General features: G+C 42.4%; 1 pseudogene; it reads right to left on the reverse strand.

The window, feature by feature from the left end:
• LOC126456356 (ATP-binding cassette sub-family C member 4-like) overlaps positions 1-23,923 on the reverse strand; it is a 212,906-nt pseudogene that overhangs the window by 180,808 nt on the left and 8,175 nt on the right.

A 23,923-nucleotide genomic window follows, 5' to 3' on the forward strand; every position in this document is an offset into this window, starting at 1 on the left:
GCAGATCGGCCGACATGAGTCCCACCGAACATTTTTGAGACATAATCGAGAGGTCAGTTCATGCACAAAGTCCTGCACCGGCAACAGTTCCGCAGTTATGGAGGGCTATAGAGGGACCATGGCTCAATATTTCTGCAGGGACCTCTCAATGACTTGTTGAGTCAATGCCACGTCGAGGTGCTGCACTATGCCGAGAAAAGGGAGTCCCACACGATATTAGGAGGTCTCCCATGACTTTTGTCACCTCAGTGCATAAATACAGGTGAGGAGTATATTCTTGTCAGTAGAGAAGTAGAAGTAGTAACAGTAGAATGGCTCAGTCAGGAGAGCTCTGTGACTTCCAACTAGACTGGTTATTGGATGTCACTTGAGTAACCTTCTAAAATAGCCCAAGTCCACTGCTGACGACGCGATTGTGAAGTAGAAACGTTAAGGCACACACAGCTAAACAAGACTAGACAGACCTCCTGTACTGAGGGTGGCTGTAAAAACTCACATGAAATCAGCGGAAGGAATCACTTGTCAATTGAAAAATGCTACCAGCAGTCGGGTTCGTACAATACTTTCATGGAGTTAAAACGGAATGGTGTCGATGGTCGAGCAGCTCCCCATAAACCATGTATCTCTGTGTTAATGCCAAACGACACTTGAGGTGGAGTAAAGAGCGACGACACTGAACAGTGGATAAAGAGAAACGAGTGATTTGGACCGATCGGTTTTGCTATATCCAGCAGCAATCCGAAGAAAGGGTTTGAGTTTGGCAAATTTCTAGAGAACATTACCTACCATCATGTGTAGTACCAACAGAGAAGTATGGAGGAGGCTGATTGTCGTAAGGTGGTGTTTTTTGTGATTATCAGTCTTCATCATTTCCAGTAGCCACCTTTGTGAACTGAGGATGGCTTCAGAACCCAACTGAAAGGAGTCTTTGGTGTTGAGATGAGCGCCAACATGCTTACGACAGCACCATGAAACCTCAATAGCTGCACGCAGTGACTCTTCCACACCTGGGATGAGGCCCCCTGCAAACATATCGAGCTCACTTTGCGTTTCTTTCCAACCCTCAAGTTCCTGGTAACTATCAAACCCGTTCTCCTGTGTGTGTGTTCTGGAGCTACTGAAATAGCTACCACTTGTCGGCTTGTAGAAAGAATGGGACAATCCTCCACATTTATTGTATGCCCCAGGGATGCAAACAGCTTGAAAAATGCCACTCGCCCTGCTGTGAGTGTAGTTCCCCAACATCGTCTGTGGTGGAAGGTGCCTCGGCAGCAGAGCCCATGAGCGAAATAAGCGACACTTGAGGTGCGCCACGCAACGCACCAGCTTCGCCACCAAAATTATATCCCAAGGCAGCAGCCTGAACACGGCTGACTGTGGACAACAGCGCCTCAGCTGTTAGCTAACTGTGGCTGTAGTCGAGTCAGTATAAAAAGATCCTTGATAGTTTCATTAGGCTGGGTCTGGCAGTTTCTCATGCCCACTTCTGCCATCACGTAACACGATTTTGTAAGTATTAACGGATCTCTGTAGATGGCTATTGCTTTCGCCTGTAGCCATTTGCTGTTCACAGATGAAATCTGGCAACAGTGTTGCCAGCTCTCAGGTATCTTCTTACGCTGGCTCGATTACAGCATCTCGTGCTTCTGTACCAATACCCAGATGCCCTCTTCATAATACTTAACTAGAATAACTATAATAGGTAGCAAAAAGCGAACCCTGTGGTCCTTCAGACAAGAATTTGTAGTATGCACGTTATTAAAAACACCAACGCAAGCTAGTACAGTGAGACTGTCATTGAAACCAGTTCTTTGAACGCTGACAGACAAGTAATTTTTCTATGTGGTGACTTCAGTTCGTCGCGTTAAGAGAATTAACTCTCACTGAAGTTTACATAATTTTTCATGTAATATATCATTATTAATGTTTATTTCTGCTCCCAATGCTTTCGACTGTCAGCTGGAATGTGGGTGTATTTATAATGTTGATTAGTAAACTTCATCTGCAGCAAAAACTGTAGTTCAGTTGAAACTACACGTTCACTGTTAAAGTTCATAATTAATTTTGTTTCAACTACGCGTTTCAGAAGCCTAAACCTTGAGTAGGAGGTGGATTTATGTCTATTAATAAGACATGTATGGATTATGTGTACGACTTTTAGGTTACAGCTGGGACTTTCTCCAGTGGTCACAGGTTCCTCTTCCTCTCGTGTGGCCACTGGTGGCACAGGTTACTCTGAAGTCGCACACGCAGAACACACATGTCTTATTAATCGGCATAACTCTGTCTAATAATGAAGGTTTTGAATGGTTTTTTAAAGAAACAGTGTTGATCATTGTGATTATAAGCGAAAGTGAACTCAAAAGAGAAGTTTGTGGGGTTTAATATTTCACGTTACCACATCGTGAGATAATTTTTATTCCTCTGGTGTAGTTGGCTGATGTGACATTCTGGTCCCAGTTTTGATGATAAGACTCCATCCGTCCATGGGGGGAAACGTGAACGCCGCAACATTTTAATTTACAATTAGAATGTTATAGTCTCATTAAGAGCTTGACAAGCTTGTAGAATACCCAGCAGGATAGTTCTTTTTGACACGCAGAGACAGTTAAAATAATTCAGGTGTAATAGTCGTGGAAATAACTCCCCCTTGCCACTATTCAGAAAGGAGTATTTAGTATTTTTGTGCAGCACCGTGTCATCAACCGGGTGCAGAATAAGCTATAACTAGGAAGTAATTTGAATCGTATACTTAAAAACAGACGCCATCAGATGAGCTCAGTCTGGTACTGGTTATGTATAAATGAAATTTAACGAATCACTTGGTAACATCGAGTGTTACATACTGACGTCCATGGGCTCAGAATGTCTATGTGCATCGTAATTTCATAAATACTGTGGTTTGTTACTATACAGACACTTACTTCCTGGCCATTGCCACGAGCTTGGCGAAGGGCTTCTCCCAGGCGTACATCTTGACCACCTGTATGCCCTGCACCAGCTCGTTCATCATCCTCATCCTCTCGTCAGTGCGGACGGCCACTCGCTTACGGAATCGCGCAGACAGTCTCCCCATATAAGCTGCCAACATAAACCACGGAATGTGCTGCAGGTATTACCTGAAACATTACTTACAACAACAAAATCGTCAAGTGAAAGAGCTACGGATCACGCTAGTTAATGGGTGTCAAACATGGCATGTTAGTTACATAAGGCTTTGAGGCGAGTTACACAGTTACAAATCTTACTATAAATAACGAATGAAAATATTTGTGGTATTAGATACGAATCTGAAAAAAAACGTTAGAAATTATAGTAGTACAGTGTAACTGGAAACTGACTTCTAATCAATGGAACTTTCATTGACAAAAGCAGATTCTTTTGCTTAATAAAGCGAGAAATTGCTTGTAAGGAAATCATAGTGCATATGGCTGTAGGGGACACAACATTTTCAAAGCAATTAAAGATTTTGTGGAGGTATCAACCGTGCAACAAGAGAAAGTTTTGAATGAAATATGTAAAAGGATGCAAATGGGGACGCAAATCAGGTTTTCTTTAAGTACACGCTGTAACGATCGTGATCATCAGTTACTTTTGAGGCAGGACGTGCTGACTCGGTGCTAGTCAGGAAAGCCTTTAAAGTGACAAAGACGCTATTATCAACAACTTACTGAACTGGAACGAAGTTGTGTAACAGGACTGCGATAAGTTAGATGTTCCTTCTGCGATGCTGCAAACAGACTTGGCAAGAATATAGCCACTGTGCATGATTGCTGGCAGCGGTGGTCACGAGAATGTATGGTCACAAGAAGACCGGGTTCTGGACGGCCACGTAGCACTACCGAGAGGGATGAATATCACGTTCTGTTTATTACTCTGGCGCATCGTACTGCGTCTATAGCAGCAATTTGAGCAGCAGCTGACCCACAGTGACACAACGAACTGTTACGAATCAGTTACTTCAAGCACAGCTCCAAACCAGATGCGCTGAAGCGATGCCCTGTAGCGTGCATTCCACTAACTGCAAACAAGCGCCATTTGTGACCAGCGGCGTCAAACGAGAGCTCATTGGAGGGCATGGTGAAGATCTGTTGTGTTCTCTGATGAAAGCTGGTTCTACCTCGGGTCCACTGATGGTCATGTGTTGGTTAGAAGGAGGTCAGTTGAGGGCCTGCAACCAACCTATCTGGTTGCTAGACACACTGGACCTACACCTGGTGCAATGATTTGAAATGTGATTTCCTATGACAGCAGAAGCGCTCTCGTGGTTATCCCACTTACCCCGACTACAAATCTGTACGTCAATCTCGTGATTCGGCCTGTTGAGTAGGTATTCATGAATATCCACGGGGTGTTTTCCAACAGGATAATGCTCACTCACATATCGCTATTGTAACTCAACGGTCTCTACAGGGTTTCGACATGTTGCCTTGTCCTGTTCGATCAACAGATCAGTCTCCAGTCGAGCAGATATGGGATATACTTGGACGACAATACCAGTGTCATCGACAAACAGCATTAATCGCCCTCGTGTTGACCGACAAAGTGCAACGGGAACGGATCTTCATCCCACAAAGGGATATCTGGCTCCTGTACGACACAAGCAATGAACATTTGCATGCTTGCATTCAACATTGTGGTGGATACACTCCTTTTTAAGTACCAGTATTTCACATTTTCAATGAGTTATGTTGCACTCACATTAACCCGTGAAACCCATGATCTTGCGAAGTTAATCGCTTAAATGTGTTACCTAGACAAACGTATCCCCAAAATTACATTACTCTTCATTAATTATTTTTTGGAGGTGCAATTTTTTTCCATCAGTGTATATACTAAGAATCTCAACTGTAAAGTTGTTCAGTTGTTTTCTGAGTTTTTGTAAGTAATACAATTGTGACAAAATACGCTAAAGCTTCTCGATGTATACAACAAAGAGACACAGAGAGAAACAACGATGGGACAAGTAAATCTGCAGTAGGAAGCAAGCAAGTGGATCACAAGTGTAGCTCAGGAGTAGTGGGTACCCAGATAGTCTTGACTTAAGCATAAGTTATATGTCCAAGAAACAGCTGGAGAAGAATCTCTTTTACGATATTATGTCCATAATTAGTCTTTCTTGCTGATATTACATATTGCAAGTAAGACACAAGTAACCAGAAAGCAGTACTCCCACTTTCTAGAGTACATGAGTTTGAAGTTTTCGCTGTCACAGCAAGTGAATATTAGTCCATTGCATGACATCGTCTAAGTAGAATAATACACGTAACGTGATGTATACATAATTTATTCTACTCTTGAATTAACTGATCCTGCTATAAACATCATACTATAAACTTCAATGTTTTCATATCTTAATTCCAACGTAGGGCCCAAGTTATTTTTCTGTCCGAGTTATAGTTTAATCCTGTGCATCATATCAACTTAAGTGGCATTTAATACTGATTCGTTTACTAGTATTATGACAGGAAATAAAAAAAATTCCATTGTAAATGGCCCATTGCAAAATATTTATTGACAATTTGAGACATAGCACAGATACGTCTGTCAACTGCACGTGAGCATTGCTCTCCTTGTCAATAAATTAATAAATTAAAATAACGAAGGAGAAAAATATTCTGATGTAATCATATCTAGATGTATGGAAAATTTTATTAGAATAACTTTGGCGAAAATAGTATCCTGGTCCATTAGGAGAATCACGAGGTATTCGAATTTTAGTTGAGCTATTGAAATGAATTCATGCGAGGCAGAGGCGAGTGTTGTGTAGCAGGGCGGCGTTGGTCACAATAGCTTAAGTCACCAGTGATGGGGACTCAGACCACGCCGTTGGGAGTGCTGAACGTTGGGAGAGCAACACTGACGGTCCCCTAAGCAGAAATATTGCGTAATGTGCAGAAGCAGACACCTCCTCACTAAGAACTGGAGGAAGAGTCCAATGTAACTTAGAATGGCGGAGGAAAATTAGGCCATCATAAAATTACGCATTGTCATAAGTAGGAGAATAAATTGTGTCAAATATCATTTAGAATTTGTCTCCCATGGAACGAGCGATGTAAGTTTTTGCAATATAAAAACGATTAACAAATCTTCAAGTGTACTATGTGACGTCATAGACAGCTGAGACAGACAGCAGTTGGGAGTGACATGCCATTATTAGGAGCAAACGGCTGGCAGTTGCTGTGGTTGGATATGCGCATATTGAGCCAATAACGTCTGACCAAGTAGAGACACGTAGGAAGTAAATTAATTTGATGTTGCCACAGTATATTTTGATCTTGATAACTTACGTAGACAATGCACAAAAATTTGTTCCACACGCTGTTGTAAGCTGGATGATTTGACTCTTCCAGTGTTTACTGCCTCAGTAATGAGATTTAATCGTCACTTGGTTTCGACAGTGACGTTATTTTATACCTTTGTGTCTAGAGAATATCAGTAATTCCTGAACCATCCTGGCGTTGCATGGGGAGACACGCGTAGAAGGCAGCAACAGTCCTATCCTGCATAACACAGCAGAGTTGTGTCAGCTTAGCAGTGTAAATTCGTGCACGAGAAACCTCTTCTCGATTATATTTATAGAATGTAGCTGTTAAAGTGATACATATTGTTTCGTAGGCGTCTGAGGGAAAAGAGAAACGCCGGATGATAATAGAATATCTGAACTGAAACTTTCGAAATGTGTGCGCATCACCACTCGCATTTACGTTAAATATTTTGCTACGACTAAGTTCTCTAGAATTGTAGGCTTTAAACATAATATTTAACAATCGGTGCTGCAACAAGATATATTTTACTTCTGTGTATTCTTTGTTTTGTGCGTATTTATACATGAATGAATCTGAATTGCTATCGTGGAATTAACAACGTTGAGTGTTAATGTTTATTACATGCAGCAATGATAAAATTTCTTAGTTGTATTTTGTGTTTTTCTATACAATTAATGGTATCACGAAACTAATGGTTCCTATGTATTCTGTAATTCTGCCTGCTATTTGAAGTACTTCAGAGGTCATTACAGACTTGAGTTCACGTGTAGTTTCAAGACTGTATATAATTCAACAAAGTTACAGGCAAATTTGCCGTATAGAGGATTTAATTTTGAGCTATTTTTATTTCCATTTATCAACGCCTACTTTCCACTGCCGGCCCATTGGCTAATTGGCTAACAAGAACCACATGTTCCAAAGAACCCGATCTACTCCTTGGAACGATAAATGAAAAGAGAGAGAAAATAGCACATACTTGTTATTATGTACACTGAAATTGTTGGGAAAGTCATCCCTTTAACGCCCTTAGACAGATAAACAGTTACGCAAACAAACACTTGAACTAGGCCTTTACATTCCCTTGCCTGGGTTGTATTGTCCTACAAGTAAATGAAAAATAGCTCAAATCTCTTTACCCCTCCTCACTACAACTCAGTACAACGTTTTGGGAGATACCCTTCGGATGAAAAGAAAATGCACTAACTGGAAACCTCCCCCCACACTGGACTTCCTGCGCCCCACTCTCAACTCGAATCTTATGTGGCTGACAAGGTCCGTGTATACTGTGGGTCACATCTTCAGCAGTCTGTTCCACCTCTCAGGTTTCTTCGCGTTTCAGTCGGAAGTTTCTCATCGATGTGTCAGAAAGCATATCCTCTCCTTTACGTCTTCCAGCGTAGGTAGACTAAAGCGGTCGGATATCTGAGGAGATTTGATTGCAGGTCATCTACAATGTAACTTTCTTACACACACACACACACACACACACACACACACACACACACACACACACAAACAGCCACGAGGTTTTCACATTTCTGTGTAGGATTTATTGTCTCAGAAATAAATTACGAATACCTCCAAACCCTTAACTGTGCCGAAATTTTAGATAGATTTCCTTGGCTGTTATGAAAATGCGAGAAATGACAATCCCCTCCAAAGTATTATGAAATGGGATCACCTGTGCTCCGTTCCCAGTGCTTTCGGATTGGGCTGAAGAGCTGTAATGGGGGCAGATCCCAAATATCGTGCCATCATTAAGCTAAGTAACTAAAAGTGAAACAATGATACACATTATTAAAAGTATATTGTGATTCTGGTCAATGCAAATCATTAACGTTATTCTCTCATATACACATTCCATGCATTTATTTTTTCTGGACTATATGTTCAAAACCAAATTCAAGAAAGCTCCAATGCCCCACTAGCGAGCAAGATTTTGAGATGGTTTTTCTTTGTTACAAGAACTTGATTGCGGAACTGAAAATCCCTTCTCAAATATTCATTTTTGGCAAATCTCCCATCCTAGTTTCAGAACTGACTGTGCAAGAACCGACCGATGCAATGAGCTGAATCTCAAACATCATGTTCTAGATTATTACTTGTACCATAGATCATGAATACGACACTTCGTAATGATGTGGAACGTGTCAGGTTAATAAAAGGTGTCTATACAAGATATTACATTACAAAAAATATTACATGACACTTAATATTTTTTAATTTTTTTGGGACGGGGGTGTGGAAACTACCCACTTACTATATCCAAAAATTCATCTAATGAGTAGAAGGAGTTGCCATTCAGAAATTCTTTTAATTTCCTTTTAAATGCTATATGGCTATCTGTCAGACTTTTGATGCTATTAGGTAAGTGACCAAAGACTTTTGTGGCAGCATAATTTACCCCCTTCTGAGCCAAAGCTAGATTTAACCTTGAGTAATGAAATCATCCTTTCTCCTAGTGTTGTAGCCATGTACACTGCTATTACATTTGAATTCGTTGTTAATAACAAATTTCATAAGTGAATATATATATATATATATATTGTGAGGTTACAGTAAAGATCCCTAGCTCTTTAAATAAGTGTCTGTAGGATGATCTTGGATGAGCTCCAGCAATTATTCTGATTACACGCTTTTGTGCAATGAACACTCTTTTACTCAGTGATGAGTTATCCCAGAATATGATGTCATACAAAAGCAGAGGTTGAAAATAGGCGGGGTAAGCTAATTTACTGAGATGTATATCGCCAAAATTTGCAATGACTCTAATAGCATAAGTAGCTGAACTCAAACGCTTGAGCAGATATTCAGTGTGTTTTTTGCAGTTCAACCCCTCATCAATGTATACACCTAGAAATTTTGAATATTCTACCTTAGCTACCGATTTCTGACCGAAGTCTATATTTATTAATAGTGTCATTCCATTTACTGTGTGGAACTGTATATACTGACCATTTGGTCATGGACTGAAAGATAAAGTAAATAGCATTTGTTGACTTAATATAATTAGGCGTTCATTAACAGAAGTGTCATTCTGTTGCACCATTGTAGGCAGCAAATAAGCAGCCTGGAACAACCATCCCGACAGCGATCAGGACGCGATACTAGGTCAGCAGAATGTTTTATTCCCTTGGTTGGGCATTTTAAAAAGCACTACATTCTAGACTGAGTCAATGCGTCTTTTTCGAAGCATTACAAACATCCTTTTAAGGTCTGAAATTAAAATTACTCATTAGTGAGTGAATCAGACTTCACCCATGAGAAATGCTGTAAAACTTCCACTCTTAAACTGAGCTGTTTGAGCTTTACACACTCGTGTATGACGTTTACTGTTCCACTTTCTAACCTACATATTCATACAGGACTGATCCATATGTTTATTTCGTTTCTTTTCTTTTACTTTGTCTAAAAAAATGAGAGAAACGCATTAAAAAACGAAAGAAATCAGCTTTTGTACTGGTATGATGCCATTCTCAATTTCTTTCTGTTTTACGCTTATCTTTTCATTTATAGGTATCTGCTACTCTCAACATCCTCCATAATTCACTCTATATTTCCCAGTCTGTATCTGTGCTACATGTTCCACCTCTAGCACTTGGTCCAGGCCCAAGTAAACGAATATATTAAGATGTTAGCGACTAGCTACTGAAACGTTTACGAAATCGCGCTAGACACAGTTTTGTAGTGACATACTCTGTGGCGGCACTGTCATCAGAACGACGTAGACGACACCGGCGAAGGCAGCCCAGGACACGTAGCGGTACAAGCAGTAAGTGACGAGCGCCAGCTGCAGGAAGCTCAGCCAAAGGAAGTTGCCGTATACCGACGCCACGTCGAAGCGGGCCACGTCGTTAGACATCAGGTTGATCACCTGGCCGGTGGCAGTGGCGTCCATCGACTGCTTGTTGATGCGCAGCACCTGGAAAAAAATTTGGAAACGTCAGTACTTCTTCGCAATGGGCCTATTAGTCAGATTAACCACTTCATTTGCACTACTAGTTGTTTGAACCAAACTCACACCGTTACTCAATAAACACAGGGGACAATATATGGTTCAAATGGCTCTAAGCACTATGGGACTTAACTTCTGAGGTCATCAGTCCCCTAGAACTTAGAACTACTTAAACCTAACTAACCTAAGGACATCACACACATCCATTCCCGAGGCAGGATTCGAACTTGCGACCGTAGCGGTCGCCCGGTTCCAGACTGTAGCGCCTAGAGCCGCTCGGCCATCCCGGCCGGCGATAATATGTGGTTTCCTAGTTGAACTCTATGGCAAGATTGTAGTGCAAGTGGTTTTTCTTTAAGTTTCTCCAGATTATCACTGTCAAAACGTACAGACGGATATTGAATGAAAGGAAAGAAGATAAAGAAAATCGATGTAAGCACTGAATTATGTGGTACGGAAGTTTAGTCAGTCGACTCGTGTTTTAGTGGAATTAGATTCAACCCCCACCAGCAATCGATATTTGCAATTAGACTGAATCATATTGTGCAGCAAGAGTGAAGTGACAGCCTTTGTGATCGTCGATAGCTATGTAGAGTCCGTGCAGGATGCACAGTGACCAATTTCAGTCCAAAGTGCTGAGGGAGTACATTCGTTTGTCCGAAAGGGGAGGCAGTCAGTTTTGCAGCTTTCGGCTGGTCGGCGATGACACAATCGAGACGCACGCCCTGTAATCTTTCTCAAAGGATTTTGGTAGAGACTATTCCGTAAAAAAATTCACTTTTGTCTTACTTATACCCATATATGTCAGGTTCATGATGATGTGCCCATCATTTCGTTCCCGGTCGCTGTGGCCGAGCGGTTCTAGGCGCTTCAGTCTGCAACCGCGCGACCGCTACGTCGCAGGTTCGAATCCTGCCTTGGGCATGGATGTGTGTGATGTCCTTAGGTTAGTTAAGTTTAAGTAGTTCTAAGTTCTAGGGGACTGATGACCTCAGATGTTAAGTCCCATAGTGCTCAGAGCCATCTGAACCATCATTTCGTTAATGATCATGTTGTTGTTGTTGTTGCGGTCTTCAGTCCTGGTTTGATGCAGCTCTCCATGCTACTCTATCCTGTGCAAGCTTCTTCATCTCCTAGTACCTAGTGCAACCTACATCCTTCTGAATCTGCTTAGTGTATTCATCTCTTGGTCTCCCTCTACGATTTTTACCCTCCACGCCGCCCTCCAACGCTAAATTTGTGATCCCTTGATGCCTCAGAACATGTCCTACCAACCGATCCCTACCTCTAGTCAAGTTGTGCCACAAACTCCTCTTCTCCCCAACCCTATTCAGTACCTCCTCATTAGCCTCCCAGCTAATCTTCAGCATTCTTCTGTAGCACCACATTTCGAAAGCTTCTATTCTCTTCTTGTCCAAACTGTTTATCGTCCATGTTTCACTTCCATACAAGGCCACACTCCATACAAAAACTTTCAGAAACGACTTCCTGACACTTAAATCTATGCTCGATGTTAACAAATTTCTCTTCTTCAGAAACGCTTTCCTTGCCATTGCCAGTCTACATTTTATATCCTCTCTACTTCGACCATCATCAGTTATTTTGCTCCCCAAATAGGAAAACTCCTTTACTACTTTAAGTGTCTCATTTCCTAATCTAATTCCCTCAGCATCACCTGATTTAATTTGACTACATTCCATTGTCCTCTTTTTGCTTTTGTTGATGTTCATCTTATATCCTCCTTTCAAGACACTGTCCATTCCGTTCAACTGCTCTTCCAAGTCCTTTGCTGTCTCCTTCAGAATTATAATGTCGTCGGCGAACCTTAAAGTTTTCACTTTTTACTCCATGGATTTTGATACCTACTTCGAATTTTTCTTTTGTTTCCTTTACTGCTTGCTCAATGTACAGATTGAACTACATCGGGGATAGGCTACAACCCTGTCTCACGCCCTTCCCAACCACTGCTTCCTTTCATGCCCCTCGACTCTTATAACTGCCATCTGCTTTTTGTACAAATTGTAAATAGCCTTTCGCTCTCTGTATTTTATCCCTGCCACCTTCAGAATTTGAATGAGAGTATTCCAGTCAACAATGTCAAAAGCTTTCTCTAAGTCTACAAATGCTAGAAACGTGGGTTTACCTGAACTTAATCTAGCTTCTAAAATAAGTCGTAGAGACAGTTTTGCCTCACGTCTTCCCATATTTCCCATATTTCCCCGAGGTCAGCTTCTACCAGTTTTTCCATTCGTCTGTAAAGAATTCGCGTTAGTATTTTGCGTCTGTGACTTATTAAACTCATAGTTCGATAATTTTCACATCTGTCAACACCTGCTTTCTTTGGGATTGGAATTATTATATTCTTCTTGAAGTCTGAGGGTATTTCGCCTGTTTCATACATCTTGCTCACCAGATGGTAGAGTTTTGTCAGAACTGGCTCTCCCAATGCTGTCAGTAGTTCTAATGGAATGTTGTCTACTCCCGGGGACTTGTTTCGACTTAGGTCTTTCAGTGCTCTATCAAACTCTTCACGCAATATCATATCTCCCATTTCATCTTCATCATCTTCCATTTCTATAACATTGCCCTCAAGTAAATCGCCCTTGAATGGACTCTCTATACACTCCTTCCACCTTTCTGCTTTCCCTTCTTTGCTTAGAACTGGGTTTCCATCTGAGCTCTTGATATTCATACAAGTGGTTCTCTTTTCTCCAAAGGTCTCTTTAATTTTCCTATAGGCAGTATCTATTTTACCCCTGGTGAGATAAGCCTCTACACCCTTACATTTGTCCTCTAGCCATCCCTGCTTAGCCACTTTGCACTTCCTGTCGATCTCATTTTTGAGACGTTTGTATTCCTTTTTGCCTGCTTCATTTACTGCATTTTTATATTTTCTCCTTTCATCAATTAAATTCAATATTTCTTCTGTCACCCAAAGATTTCTACTAGCCCTCGTCTTTTTACCTACATGATCCTCTGCTGCCTTCACTAATTCATCCCTCAAAGCTACCCGTTCTTCTTCTACTGTATTTCTTTCCCCCATTCTTGTCAATTGTTCCCTTATGCTCTCCCTGAAACTCTGTACAACCTCTGGTTCTTTCAGTTTATCCAGGTCCAATCTCCTTAAATTCCCACCTTTTTGCAGTTTCTTCAGTTTTAATCTATAGTTCATAAGCAGTAGATTGTGGTCAGAGTCCACATCTGCCCCTGGAAATGTCTTACAATTTAAAACCTGGCTCCTAAATCTCTGTTTTACCATTATGTAATCTATGTGAAACCTGTCAGTATCTCCAGGCTTCTTCCATGTATACAACCTTCTTTCATGATTCTTAAACCAAGTGTTAGCTATGATTAAATTATGCTCTGCGCAAAATTCTACCAGGCGGCTTCCTCTTTCATTTCTTAGCCCCAATCCATTTTCACCTACTATGTTTCCTTCTCTCCCTTCTCCTACTCTTGATTTCCAGTCACCCATGACTATTAAATTTTCGTCTCCCTTCACTACCTGAATAATTTCTTTTATCTCATCATACATTTCATCAATTTCTTCGTCATCTGCAGAGCTAGTTGGCATATAAACTTGTACTATTGTAGTAGGCGTGGGCTTCGTGTCTATCTTGGCCACAATAATGCGTTCACTATGCTGTTTGTAGTAGCTTACCCATATTCCTATTTTTTTAGTCATTATTAAACCTACTCCTGCATTACTCCTATTTGATTTTGTATTTATAACCCTGTATTCACCTGAACAAAAGTCTTGTTCCTCCTGCCACCGAACTTCACTAATTCCCACTATATCTAACTTTAACCTATCCATTTCCCTTTTTAAATTTTCTAACCTATCTGCCCGATTAAGGGATCTGACATTCCACGCCCCGATCCGTAGAACGCCAGTTTTCTTTCTCCTGATACCGACGTCCTCCTGAGTAGTCCCCGCCCGGAGATCCGAATGGAGGACTATTTTACCTCCGGAGTATTTTACCCAAGAGGACGCCATCATCATTTAACCATACAGTAAAGCTGCATGCCCTCGGGAAAAATTACAGCCGTAGTTTCCCCTTGCTTTCAGCCGTTCGCAGCAAGGCCGTTTTGGTTAGTGTTACAAGGCCAGATCAGTCAATCATCCAGACTGTTGCCCCTGCAACTACTGAAAAGGCTGCTGCCCCTCTTGAGGAGCCACATGTTTGTCTGGCCTCTCAACAGATACCCCTCCGTTGTGGTTTCACCTACGATACGGATATCTGTATCGCTGAGGCACGCAAGCCTCCCCACCAACGGCAAGGTCTATGGTTCATGGGGGGAGGTTAATGATCATAGTTATTGCGTTATTAAAATGGAAGTAGGAGACAATGCGCGAAATTAGAAAATGTTTGCAATTAAAGATAGGGGTCGCTATGATATTGCGTTTGGTGCATGTTTCATAACGCATTGCTGTGTATTAAACGTAGCGAGCATATTGAATTTTTCTTTAGACCTGGATGGAGGTCTCTATCTGTCACCAATATCGAGAAAATTAATCTGTTGTAGCATACTCATTTGCCATGGCGCCGCGATAACGATGTAGCCAGAGGGTATACAGCTGTATGGTTATTATGGAAAAGTTAATTATCCGCCCTGTTACTCCACAGTGCAGTTGCGTCTGCACAGCTTGTTGGTGAGGTGACACTGTGTAAACTCCGCTGTGTTACGGCAACAGAAACAAATTTTGACACGGAAACGAGAGAAGTGTGTAGGTTTTACTCAAAATTCGCCAATCATGTCGCTTCTCTGAAAGTTATAAATGTTTAACAAGGCAGGTGAAAACAGATCGCTGCATTTGCAGCGGAATTCTTTTTAGATACTAACCAAAGCAAAAGTGACAGAACTTTTTGAATGGTCATCATGCAAGGGTGGCCGTCGAGGGACTGCACTTAATATCTGGAAAAAATGTGAGCATTTCAGTTTAAAATGTCGCTTCCCCTCCAGCGGTCGGCATTTCCCATATAGCGCCTGCCGGTAACCCTCACCACTACTGCCCTGCAGACGTCCATTCCTCTTTTCCTTTTTACTGGTTGTTTTTGTCCCTGTACTTAGTTGTCTGGCTGTGATACTGTAACAAACAAATCAGTTACAACTGCTTACCACCTCAGTCATTCTGTATGTGTCGATTCAGACTGTGGAGGTATCAAATCAAGATCAGTGATTCTGTGGAGTGAGAACACTCAAAGAGCGGAATAGAGCCCTATTATTCCCCCTGAGGAAGAACAGATCTGGTTCTTCCAGCGGTGTTATCGAAAGTCACGTGCCACGAGCGCTAAATGGCATCTTTAACGTAGCATTGCATTTCAAAAAAATATTCAGTAGGCTGTTCCAGCAACCTGCAGATACTGAATCACTCGAACACAAACAGGGAAACAGGGCTTATACGCCAGGTATGGAGGAGCGAGAGTTAAGACGTCTAGAAGATGATGCTGAAAGAAATGTGCAGGGACGTGGAGCAGCTGTCTAATATCGATAGCGCTTCATAGGCGTTGCAACTTGTGAGTACACAGCACTACCAGAGGCTCGTTAGTCGGTGGCTGTGACTATACCCCCATTGGCTTTCATTGCTTTGAATAAGTCTTCGGACAGCTGGGAAGGCTCCCTGCGCCGTTTTGTACGGTACTTTTTGCTTATGACATTTCTGGGCAGCAAAGTACATTGCTCCTGTCCTCTGCTAGTAGTTTATATGAAGCAGTGCAGAATTTGCACTCACTCTGGGCCATAGTGATTTGTGTTTCAGTGATATCTGTGCTCTCATAAATAAACACTACGGTTAACAAACGCACCTCGTTACTGCTACGCTACAGTTTAATTAGTGTCATAAATAATATGGACAGTCAGACGCCACATCAGTGGCTGACTCGCAGTGTCTCATATGCAGGTAAAATACCACGTGCCTGAGCTGTAAAGCGTCTTATAACAGTCGTCGATTCGGGATATGGTGATGTGCCTTGCCCTTAACAGACAGGTCACTGCAAAAGCTTTTGGGTATGTCTGATCCTAGTCTAGGTGAAGTGCTTACAACTGCTAAATCTTTTAAGGTTGCTTCGCCAGCTAAGCCTGCTTTTAAAAATGAATTCAAGTTTTTCAAATTATCAGTCACCATCGCAAACAGCGGTTAACTAATGATTGCTACACATCATTCTCTAATTCTGCCTCTAAAACCACCTATTCACAGCCTGACTTGTCAGTCGACCCCCCAGCCCCTACTAAGTAGGTCGCCAACCCACCTGACTGCGTTTTGGTACGCTGTGCCTACGTGACAGGCGCTACCTGCTTTGAGTGACGACGGGTTAGATGGTAGGCAGCCGTAAGGGCAAGCAGGTAGATGTCTGCCAGTGAGCCGAACATGGACCTAAATGCTGTAAAGCTGCCCACAGGTGCACTCAGCTGAGGGTGTCTGTTATTTGGGCAGCCTGTGTATGTTAATCAGGTGGGTCAGAAACACTCTCCCTCCTTAGCGTTGCATCATTCATCATGCACGCTGAAGAAACTCTAGTCCACTCTGGCCCTAACCGTGGCCCACGGGCACAACAGAAGGTGTTACCCATATAATGAGGGACAATGTTAGGCCTGCAGCAAGTGTGGTCGCCCAGAAACTGCGTACAGCAAGCAGAAGGAAGGAAGAAACATTTGGGTTTAACGTCTCGTCAACACTGAGATCATTACAGTCAGAGCATAAGCTCGGATTATTTCAAGGATGGGGAAGGAAATGCCCTTTCAAAGGACCTGTCCTGTAATTTTCCTGTAGTGATTCAGGGAAATCACAGAAAATCTAAATTTGGATGGCCAGACAGAGATTTGAAGCGCCATCCTCCTGAATGCGATTAACAATCAGCCCACCAGCAGCATGGTCAGCCGCAGTTAGAGTACACTGCTGTGATCTATCATCACCATGGCTGTAAGGCAGGAGGGCACCACGAAAGTTCACTTTGGACTTCACACTGTGGCTTGACAAACAATGGCTTGGTTTGTCTCCACAACGAAAAGCCCAGCGCCTGTCCTGCCCTACTGCTGTAGGCCATTCCTCTCCTCAGATAAATGTCGCTGGCAGCTAAGTACAAAAACACTGAACACATACTAACCAACTACTAACATTCACGGCTTACACACATTTACCTGCATGGGTTCACAGTAGAGGAGCAAGTTAATTTAATGTGCAGTACCTTTTGCTGATCTTCATGCCCTGACCGCTTCTTGTAGGAAGATTTTTGAACTAACACTTGGGTTTGCACGCAGCTTTTACCTCTCACATTTCTCTAAAGCCTTCCGAAGTGGCAAAATTTTGCTGAGCTCGCCTGCTTTTTTTTGCAGTTACTGAGGCTCTTCAGTCTAAACACGCAGGTCTTCTCGAGCAATGTGTTATTTCCCAGGTTTCCATCAGTCAAGGGCAACGCCTACGGTGGTCATTAAGAAACTGAACAGTTCATCACGTATTTGTAGTGATCTGAAGCCCACCATTAATTCGCCTAATGCTGATCTCTACGAATTGTCTTGCGTGGAGGAGTTGTTGGCTAAACTGGCCACGGGCCGTTATAATTCCAAGACAGATTGAAAGAATGCGTTTCTCCAGCTGCTGCTTGATGATGCTTCAAACAGTTTACTAGTTTTAAGTATGCCACGCAGGTTATTCAGGTAAGGTCGCTTACCGCTTGGGGCTGAGGATGCATCCGCCATTTCTCAAAAGTACTTGTAACAACTGAGTCAATGTATTCCGCACTGTGTTAATTATTTGGACGAGATTATCACTAAGGGGTCGCCCCACATGGAAAATCACAAGAAACTAGAATCCTTTTTTAAGCGGCTCCAGGAAAATGATTTACGCTGTCAATTGGAAAAGTGTAGTTTCCTTGCCGCCATCATCAAACACTTGCGTCACATTCTTAGTCATAACGATATCACACCTACGCACAACAGACGTATCCCACTTTGGCACTGCGGAAGTTTTGTCCCACAAGTTGTCAGATCGCTCTGAGAGCATAATCGACTGTCCCACCGAAACATTAAACACTACGCAGCTTATTTATTGCCAAATAGAGATGGAGGCTTTAGCAATTACTATTTGTGGGTTCAAGACATTTTATATATATTTGTGTGGCAGAAAATTCTACCAATTGACTGACAACAAACCTTTGATTCCCTTGTTCAGGCATCGCTCTAAGCTCCCAGGCAAGACGACAAAGCGCTTGCACCGTTGGGTGTTGTTCTTAAGCGAATAGCACTACGAATCTTCTGCACCTGTGGTCTATGGCTAGCTAGCTTCTTTGATTAGTAATCAAACCGTCATGTGTTCCGTATTCAACCCGCCACAGCTTAAATTTTGATTAATAGTCAGCTATTGGCGGTCGAAAAACTTCCGGCATAAGAAGTCACCCTCAATGTGCCAACGGCCTTGTCAAAGAAGACTGAGGAGCAGACAGCGGTTCAGGGCACTCTTTTATCCTTGGGGTGGGAAACTGTCCATAAAGGCAGAAGAATCAGCAATGATTAAGGATATGATGATGCAAAAGGCAATAGAAACCACCGCATTAAAGACACATAACGTGTATCCACAGCACGCATGGTCTGTAATTGAAAAAGTGTATTGATGATCTGTCCACTGACAAAGGATTCTGGAATAGTGCCCCATTCCGATCTCCGGAAGAGGATTGCCAGGGGGGTGGTGACCATGAGTGAAAGAGTGAATAATAAACGAAAGGATAGTGTTCGATGCGTGGAATGTCAGAAGCTTGAATGTGGTAGGGAAGCTAGACAATCTAAAAAGGGAAATGCAAAGGCTCAATCTAGATATAGTAGGTGTCATTGAAGTAATATGGAAAGGAAAGGATTTCTGGGCAGATGATTATAGGGTAATATCAACAGCAGCAGAAAATGATATAACTGGAGTAAGATCCGTTATGAATAAAAGGTAGGGCAAAGAACGTGTTACAATGAACAGTTCGTGATAGTGTTGTTCTTGTCAGAATCGACAGCAAACCCACACCTGCAAAGATAGATCAGGTATACATGCCGATGTCGCAAGCTGAAGATGAAGAGATAGATAAAGTATATGCGGATATTGAAAGGATAGTACAGTACATAAAGGGAAATGAAAATCTAATATTCATGGGGTGCTGGAATGCAGTTGTATGAGAAACAGTAGAAGAAAAGGTTACAGGAGAATTTGGGCTTGGAACAAGGAATGAGAGAGGAGAAAGACCAATTGAGTTCTGTCATAAATTTCAGCTAGTAATAGCAAATACTCTGTACAAAAATCACAAGAGGAGGAGGTATACTTGGAGAAGACCGGGTGACACGGGAGGATTTCATTTAGATTACATCATGGCCAAACAGAGATTCCGAAATCAGATACTGGATTGCAAGGCGTACCCACGAGCAGATATAGATTCAGATCACAATATAGTAGCGATGAAGAGTAGGCTGAAGCTTAAGACATTAGTCAGGGAGAATCAATACTCAAAGAAGTGAGATGCAGAAGTATCAAGGGATGATGAGACACGCTTGAAATCTCTAAGGCTTTAGACACAGCAATAAGGAATAGCTCAGTAGGCAGCACAGTTGAAGAGGAATGGACATCTCTGAAAAGGGCAGTCACAGAAGTTGGAAAGAAAAACATAAATACGTGTGAAGAAACCATGCGTAACATAAGAAGTATTACAGTTGATCGATGAAAGAAGAAAATATAAAAATGTTCTGGGAACTTCAGGAATACAGAACTACGATATCTACAATATGTACAAGGGCCAAGAGAGAATAATAAGAGTGGACGACTACGAACGAAACGCTCAGATTAAAGAGGGTGTGAGACAAGGATGTTTTCTTTCCCCCCTACTGTTCGATCTGAACATCGAAGAAGCAATGATGAAATAAAAGATAGGTTCATGAGAGGAATTAAAATTCTAGGTGAAGGAATACCAATTATACGATTTGCTGATGGCTTTGCTATCCTGAGTGAAAGTGAAGAAGAATTACATTATTTGCTGAATGGAATGAACAATCTAATAAGTACACAATATGGACTGAGAGAAATCGAAGAAAGAGGAATCTAATGAGAAGTAACAAAAATGAGATCAGTGAGAAACTTAACATCGGTACTGATGGTCAAGAAGTAGATGAAGTTAAGGAATTCTGATGCCTTGGCTACAAAATAACCAATGAAGGACGAAGCAAGGAGGACATCAAAAGCAGACTAGCACTGGCAAAGAGGTCATTCCTAGCCAAGAAAAGTCTACTAGTATCAAACATAGGCCTTAATTCGAGGAGGAAATATCTGAGAATGTACGTCTGAAACACAGCATTGTATGGTAGTGAAATGTGGACTGTGGGAAATCCGAAATAGAAGAGAATCGAAGCATTTCACATGAGGTGCAACAGCAGAATGTTATAAATTAGGTGGACTGGTAAGGTAGGGAATGAGGAGGTTGTGCGCAGAATCAGAGAGGAACGGGATATTTAGGGAACACTGACAAGGAGAAGGGATAAGATGACAGGACTGCTGTTAATACTTCAGGGAATGACTTACTTGGTACTAGAGGGACCTGTAGATGGCAAAACCCGTAGAGGAAGACAGATTAGAATACATCCAGCAAATAATTGAGGATGTAGGTTGCAAGTGCTAATCTGAGACGAAGAAGTTGGCACAGGAGAGGAATTCGTGGCGGCCTCATAAACTAGTCAGAAAACTGATGACCCTCCAAAAAAAAACCTTACGAAATCCATTTCTTCTCACGGCCCAACGCACAAGTGCGCATGCTCTGTCCCGCCTCCATGACAGGGAATTTGATTGCCAGGAAAGTGTTTGCTTCACAATCCTTAACGAATTCCAACTGATGGCACGCTAGGTAGACTTGGCGCAATTGCATGACCAGTCCTGCAAAATGTTTTGTCAGCAGCCCAGAGAGGCTGGCTGGAGTATAATTCCTGCCAGGTCGTCCCAAGTTCTTGTAATTGTTTCGCACTGCTCTACTGCCTGAACACCGCAATTGATTTCTTAATGCTGGGCACAGAGAGTCTGATTCCCTGGTGATCACCCAGACCCTGCTCTGGTCCTGCAGCCTCCAGTTACCAGTCTCACATTGATATTGACATTGAAAGTGTGTGCTACTTTTTTCGCGCCTGCTCCCTGAACCAGGCATCCCCATTACCAAATTTCTCGCCATGGCCCTGCCCTGGTCATCAGTGGGAAAGGGACGATGTCGATTCGCTGGGGCTTTTCAGGGAGCTATGTGGCTGCTGGTAATGTACGACCTCGGGGATACCCTCTGGAACTTCCCATTCTAGCACATGTTCTGTGCACTACCGCTTCTGGTACTATCCGTCCCTTGAAAGGATCTGCACCATTGAAGACACATTCGAATATGACTATGTGCTAGCGAAATATATATCCACCTCTGTCAACAGGATAATACCAGCTGAAATCCTTAAGGGGGATCGACAACGGACCCTGTTAGACTTCCTGTGTCCTATGCACTGCGCTTATCCTGTCCACAGGCGTGCCTGATCACAGGTGACCTGTGTCTGGACATGTACATTCAGCCAAGGTGGACCAAAGGGGTCAACATAGGATGTAGGAGGCGATAGCTGTTTGATGTCATGACAGGAGATATCCTCTTGAACAATCACCACAACCAGCCCAGACTGGACACCAGGGTTGCCACCAGCTAGGATTCTCACCATCTCCACATGCCTCCTGGACCTTGGTATGAGCACTGTCCCTGTCCCCCTCACTCGCTAGCAGGTGGATAAGGAGATCATGGTTTGTGGAGTCTATGGAGACCGTCCCTCTCCCCTTACTTTCCTTCACTCCAGTGGCACCACACCAGTTTATTGCAGAGGGGATGCCACCACTTCCACCACAACTGCAGCATTTGACGTGGCTCCCTGAGTGAGTCGACCCTGAGCTGATGGTATTTGGTCTGCTCTCCCTCCCACACCACTGACACTTGCATGGGCCAAGACATTCTCGTCCGTGTGTGCCAATTTCAGGGAGGAGGCTCTTAATAAACCCACCAATAGAAATATATAGTGGGTGGGAGGTGCTACAACTCAAGGGTGCAGAGCACCACCAGAGATGCAGAACGTGAGTCACATAGACTGAGCTACTGACAGCAACAGGCAAGCAAGCAACTGTGGCTCAGTGTTGTATACAGCATGTGCTGTTCCCAATCACACCTAGCTTCTATGTGGATACTGACCCGATTGTGGACTTTGACTTGGTGGTGTTTGTTCAGTGCTTCATTCACTACTTGGATTTGTTCATGACATACACGTTATCATCAAGTGCTGAATACGTTACAGTCAGAGTATTAGGTACAAGCACAGCCATTTAGTTATGAGCAATGTACATCAACAGAAAGACAGCCTACAAGACAGAGTATTAACCTTTGTCGACGAACCTATGCTTACTTTCAGAAATACTGGACGTGTACAGTGCCTTTTTTTTACCATCACTACTTCCTGTACGATTATGGGACACTGTTGTTTTAATAACACTCTGATGCACGGTCTGATGGCCTGTTTAACATTTTATTATTACTGTTAAACACTGCATTTAGTCGGGAGAATCAATCGTGTGGACAATTTGTTCCTTTTACGAAAGATTGCGAATTCCAGATGTGTACGAAGCCTTTTTGGACGATTTAACATGGACTCAGTGATTGCAGGATCTCTTCGACACAGCTGAAACTTCCCCACTAATTACAGGGCCAACGTGATCATCAAATGATTCAGAAAAAACTCATTCGTTCATTCACTCCAGAACAAAAAAGTCACAAACCTTATTCACGAAGGAAATTGTGTATTCAATCCATCTCCATTACATGTCCAGATCTCCGGTGATTCCACGTCTTAATTATTTTCCGTTTACACTTTCTCTTCAAACAAACCGCTAGTGGCACAAATGTTAATTGGCTCGCTTTAGCGAGAAGAAAAGCAAAATATGTATCTCTCAGAAACACGTCAATCCCTCAACAGATACTCCAGAAGCTGTCCTAGTTATGGAGAATGCATATATGCATCTCTGCTATTTCAAAGAATAAACTCAGTAGAAAATACTTTGGCGTCGTCGAGCTGTCGCCTCATATGTTACGAGAAAATCAGATCAGATACTTTTCCAAAGTGAATGAATGTGGATGGTTTGATTGACAATGATTAATTGGTGCGTGGTAGAGGGTATTTTCTGTGGGGACATTACAATGCCCCTCGCAGCGAGCGAAGTTTGTGAGCCTAATTTTGATTTACCGAACACACTTCGCGAGCTATCTATTAGTGTGGGTAACCCGGAAGTGATGAGTGTCAGTCCTCTGGCTGAAAAAAAAATTATGTTTAAGACAGACGAAGAAAAGAAACTTTGAAAACAGAAGAAATGAAGATACAGGTACCGCGGCTGTATTGCTTTTACGTGCATCAAGGTGTTGTCTGCTGTGCGCAATCAAGGAAGATGATCTTTCATGAAACTGTTATCAGGGTCTACCTATTCGGGAACTTTCTTAAGCAGGGAAACCTTGGAAAACCTCTTAGGCCTAGACCCCCAGCCTACGGTACATAGAAGATAGGATAACCTACACAAGAGAAAAAATAATTTTGAAATTGATCTCTAAATGAAAGATAGGTATCAATTTATATAACGATGTGGAGAAGAGTGAGTTGTGCCTCTAGCTAAAAAAAAATTACAATAAAT

Source organism: Schistocerca serialis, chromosome 2, assembly GCF_023864345.2.
Source record: "Schistocerca serialis cubense isolate TAMUIC-IGC-003099 chromosome 2, iqSchSeri2.2, whole genome shotgun sequence".
Taxonomy (NCBI): domain Eukaryota; kingdom Metazoa; phylum Arthropoda; class Insecta; order Orthoptera; family Acrididae; genus Schistocerca; species Schistocerca serialis.